The sequence below is a fragment of the Rhineura floridana genome, chromosome 1, assembly GCF_030035675.1.
Source record: "Rhineura floridana isolate rRhiFlo1 chromosome 1, rRhiFlo1.hap2, whole genome shotgun sequence".
In the NCBI taxonomy this organism is placed as follows: domain Eukaryota; kingdom Metazoa; phylum Chordata; class Lepidosauria; order Squamata; family Rhineuridae; genus Rhineura; species Rhineura floridana.
In genome coordinates this window covers 5,490,410-5,504,881 of record NC_084480.1, presented here as the reverse complement: position 1 = coordinate 5,504,881, position 14,472 = coordinate 5,490,410, and the positions used below count along the sequence as shown (strand labels likewise).

Here is a 14,472-nt window from a genome sequence, read left to right as displayed (position 1 = left end):
ATTGTCTAAATACTGGGTTACGTGAACCAACACCCTTGACGGTATAAGGCGGCTTCCTATATTCAAGGAGATTTCCATCCTTTTAATGGCACTTAAATAGATTCATGGCCTTCCCTGTAGCAGTTCCACTCCTGATAGCTGTCAGGAAGACACTTAACATTTCCAGATGAAATAAAGGTGCTGAACGATATGGCAATGAGGCAAAGACATATAGCAACCCTATGGGGAAACACACACACAGAGAGACTCAAGATGAAATGACTCCCCAGAACCAAGCTGTTCACCTCAACTCTGTCCAAAAGCAACACGGAGCACCCAGAACTTGGCTTGCTTCAGCACTCCATCACCAGATATCCCTGGCGTGGCAAACGGCAAAATGTCATTCAGGACCCATGGAACACTTGCTAGGATTTGCATTCCTTAAGAAGCGGGGGGGGGGGGAAGAAGTGAGGGGGGAAAGTTAACCTTTTGTTTTATTGAATTAAAATGCCATGGAAATGCTGATGTAGTCTTCAGAGACTAAAATACTTTTTCCAAGAAGAATAGCTGTCATTTATTAGACACAAAGAACAATCACTTGATAGGATGCTTTCTGACAAAAAGCAGATTGGTATTCTCGTCATAGAAAAAGGCATTGTAGGGGGAAAAGAGGGGAGGTGGGGAGAAAACCCAGCACAGACCTCTGAGACTTGAATAATTTAAAGCCGCATTTGGTGCAATTTGAATTTTTCTTTAGGGAGGCAAAGTTAAATACCTTTAATTTGTTCTAATTATTTCAAATTTGCAAGTTAATTATGGCTGATCATTAAATAACAAAAAGGACTATCATCTCCATAGAGTTTTACCTCCTACCCTCTGCATTACTTAAGCTCGATTTTAGTATGCATGAATTAACTTTCTAAATAATCGCACGGTTTGACTAAATGGCTCAGTAAAATGAGCTCTGATCCTCAGAGTAAGCATTAATGGACATTAGGAAGGCTACTGGGACCCATGTTGCTTACATTATAAGTATTTTCAATGGGGTCTTATTTACTAATCTTTATATACTGCTCAAGTTAGGGCACTAATACAGGTTCATTAGTCTGCTTTTAGGAGAGGGGGAAAATGTCACCTCTTCAAAACACTAAAACCAATGTCTGCTCAGAGGTACCTAAATTCATTTTAAAATTAAGGCAAGCCAAGTATGATGAAATTTAACTTGTTTGAGAATAGCATATCCTGATGAATCAATTCAGCGTAACGGCAGCCTTGGTCCACAAAAGGAATTTTACAGGACCATCGATGTGCTACGCTAACCAAGACTCTTTACTCCTGGCCACAGAGAAGCACTTACCGCCAACATGCCAAAGCTTCTGCCAGGCTCCTGCTCAGCATTCAGCACTCGGCTGGCTGCTTCCCGGCTATGGATTCTGAATTTGGAGGCTCACCTTTCACTGAACCCTGATCAAGTCATACATTTTTGCAGGGTTGATCAGAGGTATCCAGAGAACATTAAGCCAGCAAAGCGTTTGGAAGCTGACAGGCGCAAGGGCAGCAACAGAGGCCCTCCAATATTGATTATTCAACAGATGGCCACTACAGTTTTACCCTTCTGCACCCCAGCTGAGACCACAGGCTTGGGAGTTTAACCACAAAAAAACTAACAGATTGCCTTGGTTGGGCTCATCTCCCAGTCTTAATTGGCTACACCATTATATTTCCGGTCATCAAATGCTGTCAGGTGTAACGGCTGTAGAGGGTCCATTTTTGCTTTTCAAAAGTATCAGCAACTATGATGAAATAGATGTCTGTTGTCTCACCTGGGGATGTCAGATTAACTCCCCATAAACTGAAGAATTGTTTTGTCACTATGCCCCCCCTGAACATCTCTCTCTACTACAGTAAAAGTAAAGATGTCCCCACATTTATAGTGCGAATCGTTTCCGACTCTTAGGGTGACGTCTTGCAACGTTTACTAGGCAGACCGTTTCTATGGGGTGAGATTGCCATTTCCTTCCCTGGCCTTTCTTTACCACCCAGCATATGCCAGGTACTCATTTTACCGACCACGAATGGATGGAAGGCTGAGTGGACCTCGACCCCTTTTACCGGAGATTCGACTTCCTCCTTTCGTTAGAATCGAACTCCGGCCGTGAGCAAAGCTTTGGCTGCGTTACTGCCGCTTACCTCTATGCGCCACGCCTCTCTACTAGGCATGAGTAAATGTGGATGAAACCTGGCAGAAGGATTTTAGGGATAAGTCTGCAAGCTTACATTTGGGTGCCAAATTTCTCCATAATTCAAGCCTCACACTGATGCTGCTCTAAACTGGAGACTTTTTGCATCTGTGGTTTGAGCAGCATGAGGGTGGGTTTCAGCTGCTCCTCAGACATGCAGGGCCCTGATTAGGCCACTGCAGATGACGAACAGCAGTGGGTGGTCATCAGATTATTTATTTTATTTATTATTTTATTTATACCCCCCCCCTTCCAGCAGGAGCCCAGGGCGGCAAGATTGCATGAGCACAAGCAAGCCTTTGCAAAGTCTGTAGCCGACAGCATTTTCCTCCACTCCTAGACTTTTTTTTTGGGGGGGGAAGGAGGGAGAAAGGGGACCTGCATCATAAACCTCTTCTTCCCAAAGAGTCCCTGATGCTTCTGAGCACTACATTCAGTCTCATTGTGCTTGATGGAAATTGGAGAGAGTGCAGGAGCCGTTGACTACAACTTTTTCCCTTCCTGCCATTTACCCATTCAAAACCATCCAACTGATGTCAAGCAGATGTTGCCCAAACCACCCCCACCAGCCTCCAACCCCTCCACTCAGATAGCAGGATGATGCTCTAACACATTCAACACAAAGGAAAATGTTGAGGGTCCGTTCCAGATCTTTCACAAATGTTGGGTTTTTTTTACGGGGGAAGAAAAAGTGTGGGTATGGGTGTGTCCTCCGTGGCGCAGAGTGGTAAGCAGCGGTAACACAGCCGAAAACTCTGCTCATGGCTGGAGTTCGATTCCAACGGAAGGAGGAAGTCGAATCTCCGGTAAAAGGGGTCGAGGTCCACTCAGCCTTCCATCCATTTGTGGTCGGTAAAATGAGTACCCGGCATACGCTGGGGGGGGGGGGAAAGGCCGGGGAAGGAACTGGCAATCCCACCCCATATATATATGGTCTGCCTAGTAAATGTTGCAAGACGTCACCCTAAGAGTCGGAAATGACTCGCACTATAAGTGTGGGGACACCTTTACCTTTTTTTTATGGGTGTGTTAAATCCTCTGGGAAGTACCCACAAATTCTGGAGATTCCTCACTTCAAAATTCTGCCCAGCAACTTACGGAGAGCAAGAAGAGAGAGGAGATGACACAGCCGGGCATAAATGGAGCCTAGAAGACGACAGGTGGCCAAGGCAGACCCTAATATGAGCAACTGGTATAATGTCTGCCCAGAGGAGATCAACCCTTAAAAGCAGAGACGACACAGCCAAGCTGATCATAGAAGGGGGCATTTCAGCAACGTTCCTCAGGAACTGAATCTTGGAGATGGAAACACCAGGCCAGGCTACAACATCCAGGGAAGGATTTCTTCCCAGAACGTACAAGATGCATGATGACTACAGTAAGGAAAGTGCTGGATAAGGGCACCTCCAGCCCCTTGTCTTGCCACCCCGGGACCAACAGCTGTCCTGTGGCCCCTGCAAATTCAGAAAGAGAGGAAGAGAAAGAGGAAAAAGGATTGGCTGAGATGACACAGTCGGAGATGCAGATGGTCTCCGGTAGGCTGATGCTTGTCTGCTGAGAAATGATTTCCTAATGATAACATACCTCAGGAAACAGTTGCAAGGGTGTTTTTGGACAGCAAGTAGTTGGGGCTAGTTTTTTCCTCGATATTTCTTTACGAAAATTCATGATCTTCCAACTAACCACCGCAGCCTAGTTCTCATTGAGAGAAGTAAATCAGTGTCTGGGCTGAACCACTTTAGGCTCAACATGGCCTCCTCCCATGGGTGGGTGGGGGGAAATCCTCACACAAAGAAGGAAGAACTAGCCTAGAACCCCTCTCCATGATATGCTAGTTTTCTATGCACAAGGACTTAAAGAAAACAACCACCAACCGTCAATTGCAATCTGAAGTGGCACAGTCCAAATACAGGTTTACCTGTAACTCAGTAAGACCTGGGCCTCACGCTGTTCTGTGTTTCCTTATTTGTGATGTCTGGTCTGGGAAACCCACATGCTGCACTTACATTTAACTTGCACAACAGTACTGGTGCCTCTACTTCTTGTGTGACCCACACACAGATATCCAAAGCTTTCCCCTCCTCCTAAGAAATAAAGAATTGCATGGATCTTTAAACTGAGACTAGCATATCATCGCCAAAACCTTGTCCTAATTTTGCTGCCCAAAAACCCAATCATGTTTTGATTCCCCCCCCCCCCAAATTCAGGTCCTAATTGGCTGCCCCAATGCACAGCAAATGATTAGAAATCATCCTCTCCCCTCCTTCCCCACCCCGGAAAATAAATCTCAGAAGGCCATGGGGGGTGACCTCCTTTAGCTTTGCAGAGATTCATATTGAAGTCAGGCCTGGCAAGCTTTAAGCAGGACAATATGCCAGGAATCCGCGCGTGGCCTTTTGTACAGAGCGGAGTAGGGCAGCTGTCGCTCCAGCGAGCATGGCTGACAGCCTTCACAAAAGAAAGCCATGTAAATGTCAAGGTATAAAAACAATCCTTCAAATACAGTGCCCATATATCTGGAAAAACCTGTCTGGCTCTTGCTGGTGAAAATACTGCAAGGATTGACAGAACAGCCTCTTCCAAACAAAGTTTCTGACCTAAATCCCAACTTCTGCAGCTGCCTGATTGTGGGTAGGGGAAAGATGCAGCTCATATGAACAAGGAGCTCTTTTAAATCCGTGTTTAAAACACACACATCTTCTGCCCCCCCACCCCCTGGCACAGCTGTGAGGAGTGTACAAGCTTTTGCTTCTATTTTAGATTAACCACAGCTTGCTGTGTCGTTCAAACCCAGAAAAACTGTGATTAGTCTGAACGATGGTTAATAGAAAAAGGCTAATTTCAAATCGTAGTTTATGAAGGTAGGTTGTTTCAATTAATCATAGTCAAAGATTGACCAGACCTTAGGGTTCAGACAGAATGCTAACCTGCAATTAATCTAAAATGGAAGTGGAAGCTTCTGTTCTTCACATGGCCCCACCAGGAGGGGATGGAGGGATGCGTGCAAACCTGAGGCTTGTTCTCATAATGCTAAACCATGGTTTAACATTACATCCAGATGCAGCCTGGACCAAAGGTGACCAAAGAGTATGATGATGTTTTTCTCAGGAGCATTCCTGTGTCATCCAACACATGAGAAGCAACTTATTATGTCACCCCCACTCAATTTTTGAATTGCCTTTATTTACAGTGCCACATTAAGCACCCAAAAAACAGTATTGCTTATGCTTGTGCCCTTTCGTCCACCCTCAGCCGGTGCCAAGTCCAGAGCTCTGGTGACTATTCCTTCCAGCAATAGTCCAGCAACTTACCCCCTTGGCATTCCTTGCTCTAGTCTTCTGAATTCTGCCAGATCCTGAACTCAGGTGGGGTTATCTACACAGTGGCCAATTCTATAAGCCACTTTCTAATACAAAGGTACTTTGTGGGACTCGGACAAATGGGTTTGTGGCTCACACAGTCCCAAGAAACTTGGAGGTGCAAGTAAGACAGTTCGTGAAAAACTCCTGACACAGTCCTCCTGAAATTGCAATCCTAGCACCAAGATTAAATTGCCAAGATTAAATACTTCACTATAACTGAATGAGATACGGTGCAACCTACCAAAAATGGGCCCTGAAGGACAGCTGCCCACCAGCCTAGCCCTAAATACCTCATGCTTTTGTACATGTTCGAAGACAAGAAGTACTTCCTCCTACCCTTTCCTCCGCAGGAATTTCAAAACAAGTGCACAGGTCTCAGCAAATAGCAATTTGAACTCACCTGCCTTCCAGACAACAAAGTATACTATAGAGGCATCATCCACACCAAAGATAAATGAGAAGACAGCAGAATGGAGTGGAGAGCAACATCAAAAAAGCTGGACTCCTTCTGGGAGGAAGGGCGGGTATGAATGAATGAATAAGATAAATCTCGCAGGCATGAGCGCCCCTAAAATACACAAGCTTTCAAGATGTTTCATAATCAAAGAAACGGCATTCATGTTTTCTAAAAATTATACAGCCATGATAGCGGCTGTATACCATAGCCATCACAGATTTTACGCATTCTGCAATGTTAAATTGAATACCCTTGTGCCATTGTGATGCTTCCCATAAGCTCATTTCAAAACAAAACCTTACAAAACGTATAGCCCTGAACTCAGAAACGCTTGCTTAACAACCCTCTAAATTTTCATAGTGATACGCAAAACAGTCAGAGAGAATCGAGAGTTCAAAGTGTAAAAAGAGAGAGAGAAAAACCAGACACCTTTTGGACTTTTTTCTGTCAGAGTTCTCATAATCTGTTGAAATTAATTAAAAATCAGCCATGTTTACTGAGTACCTATAATCCTGTTACTGACCTTGCCCCATACTCTGACCTTCATCTTCTGCAGTTTAAAAGTTTAAAAAATGCCTGGCTGATTTTTAATTAATTTAAGAAATTTCACATTGAACTCAATGATAAAGCCAGTCATGCTCAGTAAGAACCAACATGTGCTCAGAGGCACATGTTGCCAAATTCTTTCAAGCTACGCAGGAAGTGGATTGGACTGTGAAAGATCAACCCAAAGTGTGTTTGCATTTTGACAAATTTGTAGGGCAGACCAGTATCTCACAGAGGAGGTCAGGTTTCCTGCTCGCCTGGTGCATTCACTAAATGTAAATGTATTGCCTTCAAGTCAATTTCGACTTATGGCGATCCTATGAATAGGGTTTTCGTGGTAAGCAGTATTCAGAGGCAGTTTACCATTGCTTTCCTCTGAGCCTGAGAGGCAGTGACTGGCCCAAGGTCACCCAGTGCACTTCATGGCTATGTGGGGATTCAAACCCTGGTCTTCCAGGTCGTACTCCAACACTTTAACCACTACGCCACACTGGCTCTCAGTGCATTCACTATAGCTGCCCAATTCCCCTGCTTTTTAAGTTTGAGAGAAATATCTGTTGGGTATAGGTACGTTCTTAAACCGCACATTTTTTTTGTCTATTAGTGAATAAATATAACATGTGCAAGGCTAGCCTGAGGTCTTGCTGAACCTGAGGTGGCAAACCTGTCAATGAGCTGCACCATTTCAAACCTCAGGTAGGGAATTACAGGATGGAATGCTCCTCCATATAAGCACCTCCCTGCACACAGAAAACTAGTATGGCAGGAAGAAGGTGGAGCAAGAACCCTTCGCCCTGACAAGCTTGCCAGATGTAGGAATGTTCAAATGGAGAAGTGTTCAGTTTTGTGAGCCTCCACTTGCAGACTGAAGTGAAGCTCATGGTTTTTACCCCCACAGTGAGAATAAGACATGAGGTTCATCAAGGCTGTGCATAATTCAGAGATGGACCTTTGTTCTGAGAGGGGCCAATACCAACCCTTAAGATCACTAGCAAATAATATCTCTTTATCAGGTAGGATTTCCAAATTTCCCTCCAGCTCTGCTAATAAGACAGATTCTTCCGAGCCCAAAAAATCGAGGCGAGGGAGAGATGTTTTGCCATTATGTTCATTCCTGTTTCACTGCAGCATCCCCCTCCAAATGTTAGGATTCTCCACCACCAGCTGCATGGCTGGAGGTTTGTCATCTGTTAGAACGCATCTGCTTAAATCTTTTTATTCCTTACTCAACTTTGATAATTCATATTAAGCCAAAAGACATGTATTATTTATTTATTTATTTGAACCCCTTAGAACACTCGTGCCTGAATGTGAATGTTCTCACTGGAATTTTAAAGTCTGCATCCAACCTTTCAAGCAACAGTTAGACTTATAAGACTACAGACTCAGCTTACTCTGTGGAATACCTCAATTCCTAAGACTCCAGTTCATGCAAGCGATTTAGACAGCAGAACACTCAAAGTACTTTACTGACACTAGCATTTTCACACAAGGCTTTGAAACAACAACCTTAACAAGACCAGCAATATTTCCCACATTAACTGCCCAAGCACATTCCAAAGCCTTGGTTCACATAGACTCCATGTGAGGCTCCATATACAGAGAAGCCATATATAAGGCTTCATATATCGAGAAGCTACTGGGTGACTGTAGCAGCTAGCAATTCTGATAGCTACTGGACAATGAAAAGCACCAAATTTCTCCATCTGACTGATAGCTTGCCATTCCCCTCCTGGAATACTGCAGCCTTCCACTGCTCCAAGTCCAAGAATCCAAATGCAACCAGGGAGGAGGGCAAGAAGTCAAACAAAGGCTAGCAGTACCGAAAGAGGCTTGGAAGAGGGCTCTCTACAGGTGGATGTACCAGCCGCCAGAACAACTAGCTACAATAGTGATGGTGATGATTTGCCCACCCTTCACCAGCAGGGCGGGTTACAGTATTTCAGTATTTAGTATTAAAGCAATTAAAACAAATTACATTCACAAGAATAGGGTGGGTCCTGAAAACACACATCTCAAGTGCCAAAGGCCAGGATAAAGAGGTGCATCTTTAGCATTTGCCGAAAACTGGACAGCAAAGGTGCAAGGCCCACCTCTGTGGGGAGGGAATTCCACAGCTTAGGGGCTGCCACAGAGAATGCCACCACAGTGACTTGAAGGCTCTTTACTACATGGAGGCGTGTCCAATTTAACAGCACACACACAGGGCCGCATTATGACTTTTGTGGGCCTTAGGCACTTTTGCCTTCGTGGGCCCCTCCCACCATAATAATATCAATATTAAAAATTATTTTTGATGTAACTTTAAATACTTCAACATTTTTTTTTCTGTTTGAGGCAAAATTTAATAGATTTTCATGGGCCCTAAAAAAATCAAAACATTTTCTTCAACCCTAAAAGTTCATTTTTTTTCTTCTTCTGATTTTAAAAGAAATTAAAACATGTTCATGGACCCCTAAAAGTATCGTGGGCCCTAGGCACTGTGCCTACTGTGCCTAATGGATGTCAGCCCTGCACACACACTGAGTGCTGAAGAAGGGTGGCAAATGGTTAAACTTCTCCCTCCAAGTTGCCTTTCAACAGAGCCTTGACAGGAGACGAAGAGGACATGGCGAAGTTATTTCAGACACTCTGACAATGGAAGTTTAAAAAAGTCTGTCAGAAAGTGGAGAAGAGGGAGCAGAAAAACCATGACCTCAACTCAGAAGCCCACATAACAAAGAGAGAATGTAATGGGTGTCGAACACCAAAGTTTCCTCTACAGGAAGAAAATTAAGGAATTCCTTTTTAGCGAGATTAAGGTTGAGCTGTTGGCTAGACAACCAAGATTATGTTTCAGAGAGACTGTTGTATGATAGGCAAAGCAGAGCAATGGATTTAAAAGTCATTGGCATCGCGACGATAGCTGAAAAGGTTCAGGTGGATGGGGCTGCCCAGAGGATAAAGTAGTGAAGACCTTTGAGCAAATCAAGGTGTGCCTAAATCCCATCTCTGCAAGGGCTGGAACTGTCACACACAAACACACCCCTTCCAAGAGGAGATCTTGCAAAACATACACACGTAAGTACACTGTCTCTCCATAAAACCAAAGATCATACAGCTTCTAAAATGAGGATGACTGATAAATGAAAGTTAACCCGAACAATAACTAGCTAAACTCCAGGTCACAAGGACTGAATATAATGAGATGAAGAATATGAAAAGGCCATTCATAATGAAATTCATCACACTATGAATGCCATGCTTAGCTGCCTTATAACGTATAATTAATGATCCCATAAAAATCCAGCACTCCAGACTGTTCCTGCTGCCCAGAGAGCCATCCTTGACACTAGGCAGGGAGAGAAAGCACCTGCTGCCACAAACAGTGCCCTTTGAGAAGCTTTAGTGGGTTCCCCCCACCCCTCCTCCTTTGTCCTTCAGCTGCCACAGACCCATTCCCTCAACTCGCTGCACTTTGGGGCCCTGTTCCAAAACCCAGCATTAGCAGCTGGCAAGGCAAGATGCAGTAGCTGGTTCACTGGATCAAATGAACTTGCTGTTAGTGCTGATGGTAGATCCATCTCAACAACAGCTACAGCCTGAGCAAATGGCCAAGGTCCTGCCTTTGGCAATCTTTAGGCCAAGTGCACTGCATGCCTATCAGGTAGCTCTCCCTCCTTGTCCTGCCAGTTCAGGAGTCAGAGAGGAGCAGGGATGGAAGCAAGATGAGGCAGTGAGTCTCCAGCAAAAAAAGATTGTGGCTGGATGTTGGACACACCATACAATTGCAACATGCATGGCTTCCATCCACCCTAACTCTTTTGCCTTACAAAGCAACCCAAGGTAGGGTTGGAGAGGAACAGAACAGCAGATCTGCAGCTGTATCGCAAGCCTGCCAGGGTGGAGGGTATGCATGTGTCTGTGTGGTTCACTATGCCTGGAGATGGTGTCGCACGCCTTCCCTACATTTCCCATTTTACCGCCCTCCACTCAGTTTGGAGAGATCCTTTTGGGCTCTTCACAATCCCTTTTTGTTTTAATAACCCTGAACAATTTAGTACCATCAGCAAACTTAGCCACCTTCTGCCTGCCTGGGCACAGTGGGGGCCTCTACCACAACAGACCCCTCTCTACCTGCAGTGCATAGAGGCACCAATGCCACAGCCTAACCTCCTTCAGCCACCAACACCAGGTGATTCGGATTGTTGCCACAGACAGAGAACAAACACTGTGAACATTCTCTACTTCTGAGAGTACTCAGGAGTGAACATGCATACTCCCAGAAAAACCCAAGGGGACAATATTCCACTTAAAGGCCTGCTCTTGAATCAGTTGGTCAGATCAGATCAGGGGCAGCAACAAAACAGAGCTTGGGAGAGCTCTGGACAGGGCAGAGAGTGCTGGGGCCAGGGATACTTTTCTTCAGTTTGCTCATAGTTTCAAAGTTCGGTGACCAAAGCTTAAATGGGATGAGAGGCTTGATCTTTCGGTTGCATTTTGACTTCTGAGTGTCCTTATGAACAGTCAAATTGATGTTGGAGTCCAGGTGAGGAACAGGAGGAGCAGAGGTCTACGACTGAGCCAGGTACTGTTCTTACACATACACACCAGAAGGTGTCAGTGAATGGATTGGATAATTGCTAATCCTCAAGGGCGGGAGGGCCTGCTTATACTGCCTATCATGTATTATTATTATTCCGCCACTGACAAAGTTTGCTAAAAAGGTTATGCAGTATATAAATCATCTAAATAAATAAATAAAACATCTCATAACTTCTTGGCTGACTAAAGTACTGCACTTCTGGAAGACTCCTGAAGACACTCTGGAGGCATCAGTTGGTCTGCTGGCAGCCCCAGGAAGCACGCAACGTCAACTTTATGTGACTGTCGCTGGAAACACACACTGGTAGTTTCTCCTGCATCTGGTATGCCTTAGGGAGCAATTTCTCCCATCTTTACTTCAGGTGCCACTGCCCCTTGTCTTAGGTAAGGTCAGCTGACCCTAGGAACAGAGCGCGCGCCCCCTTGGTGGTACCATGTTGCGGAACGTCAAAGGAGACTTGCAAGGCCCATTCTGCTGAAACTTCCCAAATATCTGCAAAAATCCTTTTCTGCCAAGTCTTGATAATCCTAAGATGTTTTGACAACTGCGCATCTATTTTTGGATATTTTACAAGCGCCATATGCTGCTTGCCCGATTGTTATTAGCATTAAAAAGTCTGTATTTTGTATTGTATTTTATTTGTTATATTTTATGGCTGTTTCAAGCTACTGTGAAGGACATCTCTTGGAAAAACAAAATATTAAAAATGAAGGGGATCAAGAGAAATGTGTCAGAGATGGGAACAGCAACAGCAACTGGAGGGGGTGTGCCTCTACCTTTGCTTACTAATAATCCTACTAAGCATTTCTTATAGTGCTTAGACATAACCAAAACAGTTCACATACATTGTTGTTGTTATATGCCATCAAGTCGATTACGACTTATGGTGACCCTATGAATCTTTTTTGGATATATCCATAGGGTTTTCATGGTAAGAGGTATTCAGAGGTGGTTTACTATTGCCTTCCTCTAATCCTACAGCACCCACTATTCCCACACAGTCTCCCATCCAGGTACTAACCAGGCCTGACCCTGCTTAGGTTCTGAGATCAGGTGTGTTCAGGGTAGTATGGCCGCAGGCTCACATACATTACCTTGATCAAATCTTTACAGCCACCCTATAAGATGTCAGGGAAAAGGAGCCTATGGCCTTCCAGATGTTGCTGGACTGCTGTTCACATCAGCCACAGCCATGCTGGTTGGGGTTGACAGGAGATGAACTCCAGCAAGATGTGGAAGGCCACAATTTCCCCCATCCCTGCTGGAAGGATAAGCCAGTATTATTGCCATCCCCAAATTGTAGGCAGAGGCTGATAGCATCTAGCCTAAAACAACCTGATCCAAAACTCAATCTCTTCGCCACAAAGGTGCTACCATTTCTCACTAAATCTCTCCCCCATTTACAAGCCCTTTAATAGCAGAGAAATGTATGATCTTAAGATTAATCTTGCTTTATATCACCATTCTCAACTGATCCAATACAGCAAACGGATAGTCCATTCCTACGTCAAAAAAGCCTGATCTCTCCCGAAGCCATGGGGCTCAGATTCAAGGTTAAAGGATTAAGGCCCAAAGTGTTGCATTCCAAAGGAAAGCAAACCAAACATCAAAAGAAACACAAAAATCAATCCTCTTCACCGCAGGAGCAGTGTGAAGAACAAATCAGCCAAGTCGAATCTAGCATTTTCTCTGTGTGGCTCTGGGGAAAAAATTAGCACCCTAGTAAGCATAATGGACAGTTTGGGAAAGGCTTGGCACCAATGGAAAGTTGCTGAGATCAATTAAAATACTAAGACAAACCAGGAAAGATCCCTGCAGGAGTAGCTTGAGTCAAAAGGGTAGGCGGAGTACAATGGAAATGAAATAAAATAAAATTATCACTCAAGCCTAAGTAGCCTTGGGTGCACCCTGAGTCATTAAGATCCACCTTCGAAGTTTCTGTATATGCAAGTGACTGAGCAATGCATTGCACATAGCTCTTCCATGTCCTGGATCACCATCATGATCAAGGAGGAAAAAAGGAAAAAACACAGAGCTGACGGTCTAGCGAAGGATGGAAACAGTGGCTTTGCTCATTCCACTTAATATTTTAAAGCAGACCCCATTTATGTAAAGCAGCCTTGTTCCTGGGCAGAAGGACATGAATTAAATCAGCACCACAAGTTGTAGGTAAGAATTCAAAGCAACCTGTTTGAGTTAGGACATAGGCTCTTCTGGCCCAGAACTGAAACACAAGTAGTGGCACATTCCAGACAATTCAGGGAATCTTAATGTGCTAATGAGGACACAATGCTTTGCCATCCCCTAAGATTTGAGGGTCTCGCTAGAGCAGGGATAAGGAACCTTATGCCCAGGGGCCAGATACAGCCCTCCAAGCCTCCCTCCTGGCCCTTGGGACTATCCCCAGGCTACATACCGTCCTGAGCAGCCCTTCTAGAGTGTTTTTCTGCATGGCAGGAACGCGCCCTTGAACTCTGACAATGCCTCTTGCATGCAGAACAGAAAGGGATGTGTGTTTATGTGTAGAAACTAGCCGACTGGACAAAGGTAAAATTTACATTCACCTTCCTCTTTCAACAAGCCTTTTAAGTAGAGACTTTATCCCAGTCTGTGTTTGTGCTGGAATTGTTTTTAAAAAAGATGTTTTTCAAGTTGTTTGATTTTAATATGTTTTTAAAGATGTTTTGCTGTTATATACTTTAAAGTCAGGTTTTATGATGCTTTAGAATGTTTTTGGGTCTTTCGTTTGCCACCCTGGGCTCCTGTTGGGAGGAAGGACAAGATATAAATCTAATAAATCAAATCAATCAATCAATCAATAGAATAATGTAATACTCTACCCCCTTTAGCATCTGGCCCTGCCCACTACTGACATATGGCCTTTGTAAGGTTGCCCAGAAAGGAATGTGTTGCTCAAGCTGAAAAGCGTTCTCCACTTCTGTGCTAGTGTGTGTGTTATGTGCCTTTAAGTCGATTACGACAAATGGTGACCCTATGAATCAGCGACCTCCAACAGCATCTGTCATGAACCACCCTGTTCAGATCTTGTAAGTTCAGGTCTGTGGCTTCCTTTATGAATCAATCCATCTCTTGTTTGGCCTTCCTCTTTTTCTACTCCCTTCTGTTTTTCCCATCATTATTGTCTTTTCTAATGAATCATGTCTTCTCATGATGTGTCCAAAGTATGATAACCTCAGTTTCATCATTTTAGCTTCTAGTGATAGTTCTGGTTTAATTTGTTCTAACACCCAATTATTTGTCTTTTTTGCAGTCCATGGTATCCGCAAAGTTCTCCTCCACCAC

General features: G+C 44.3%; 1 protein-coding gene and 1 pseudogene across 3 annotated transcripts in view; both read right to left on the bottom strand.

The window, feature by feature from the left end:
- KIAA1328 (KIAA1328 ortholog) overlaps positions 1 to 14,472 on the bottom strand; it is a 266,429-nt gene that overhangs the window by 72,629 nt on the left and 179,328 nt on the right. The window lies entirely within an intron of this gene.
- LOC133375892 (5S ribosomal RNA) lies at positions 12,142 to 12,250 on the bottom strand (annotated as a pseudogene).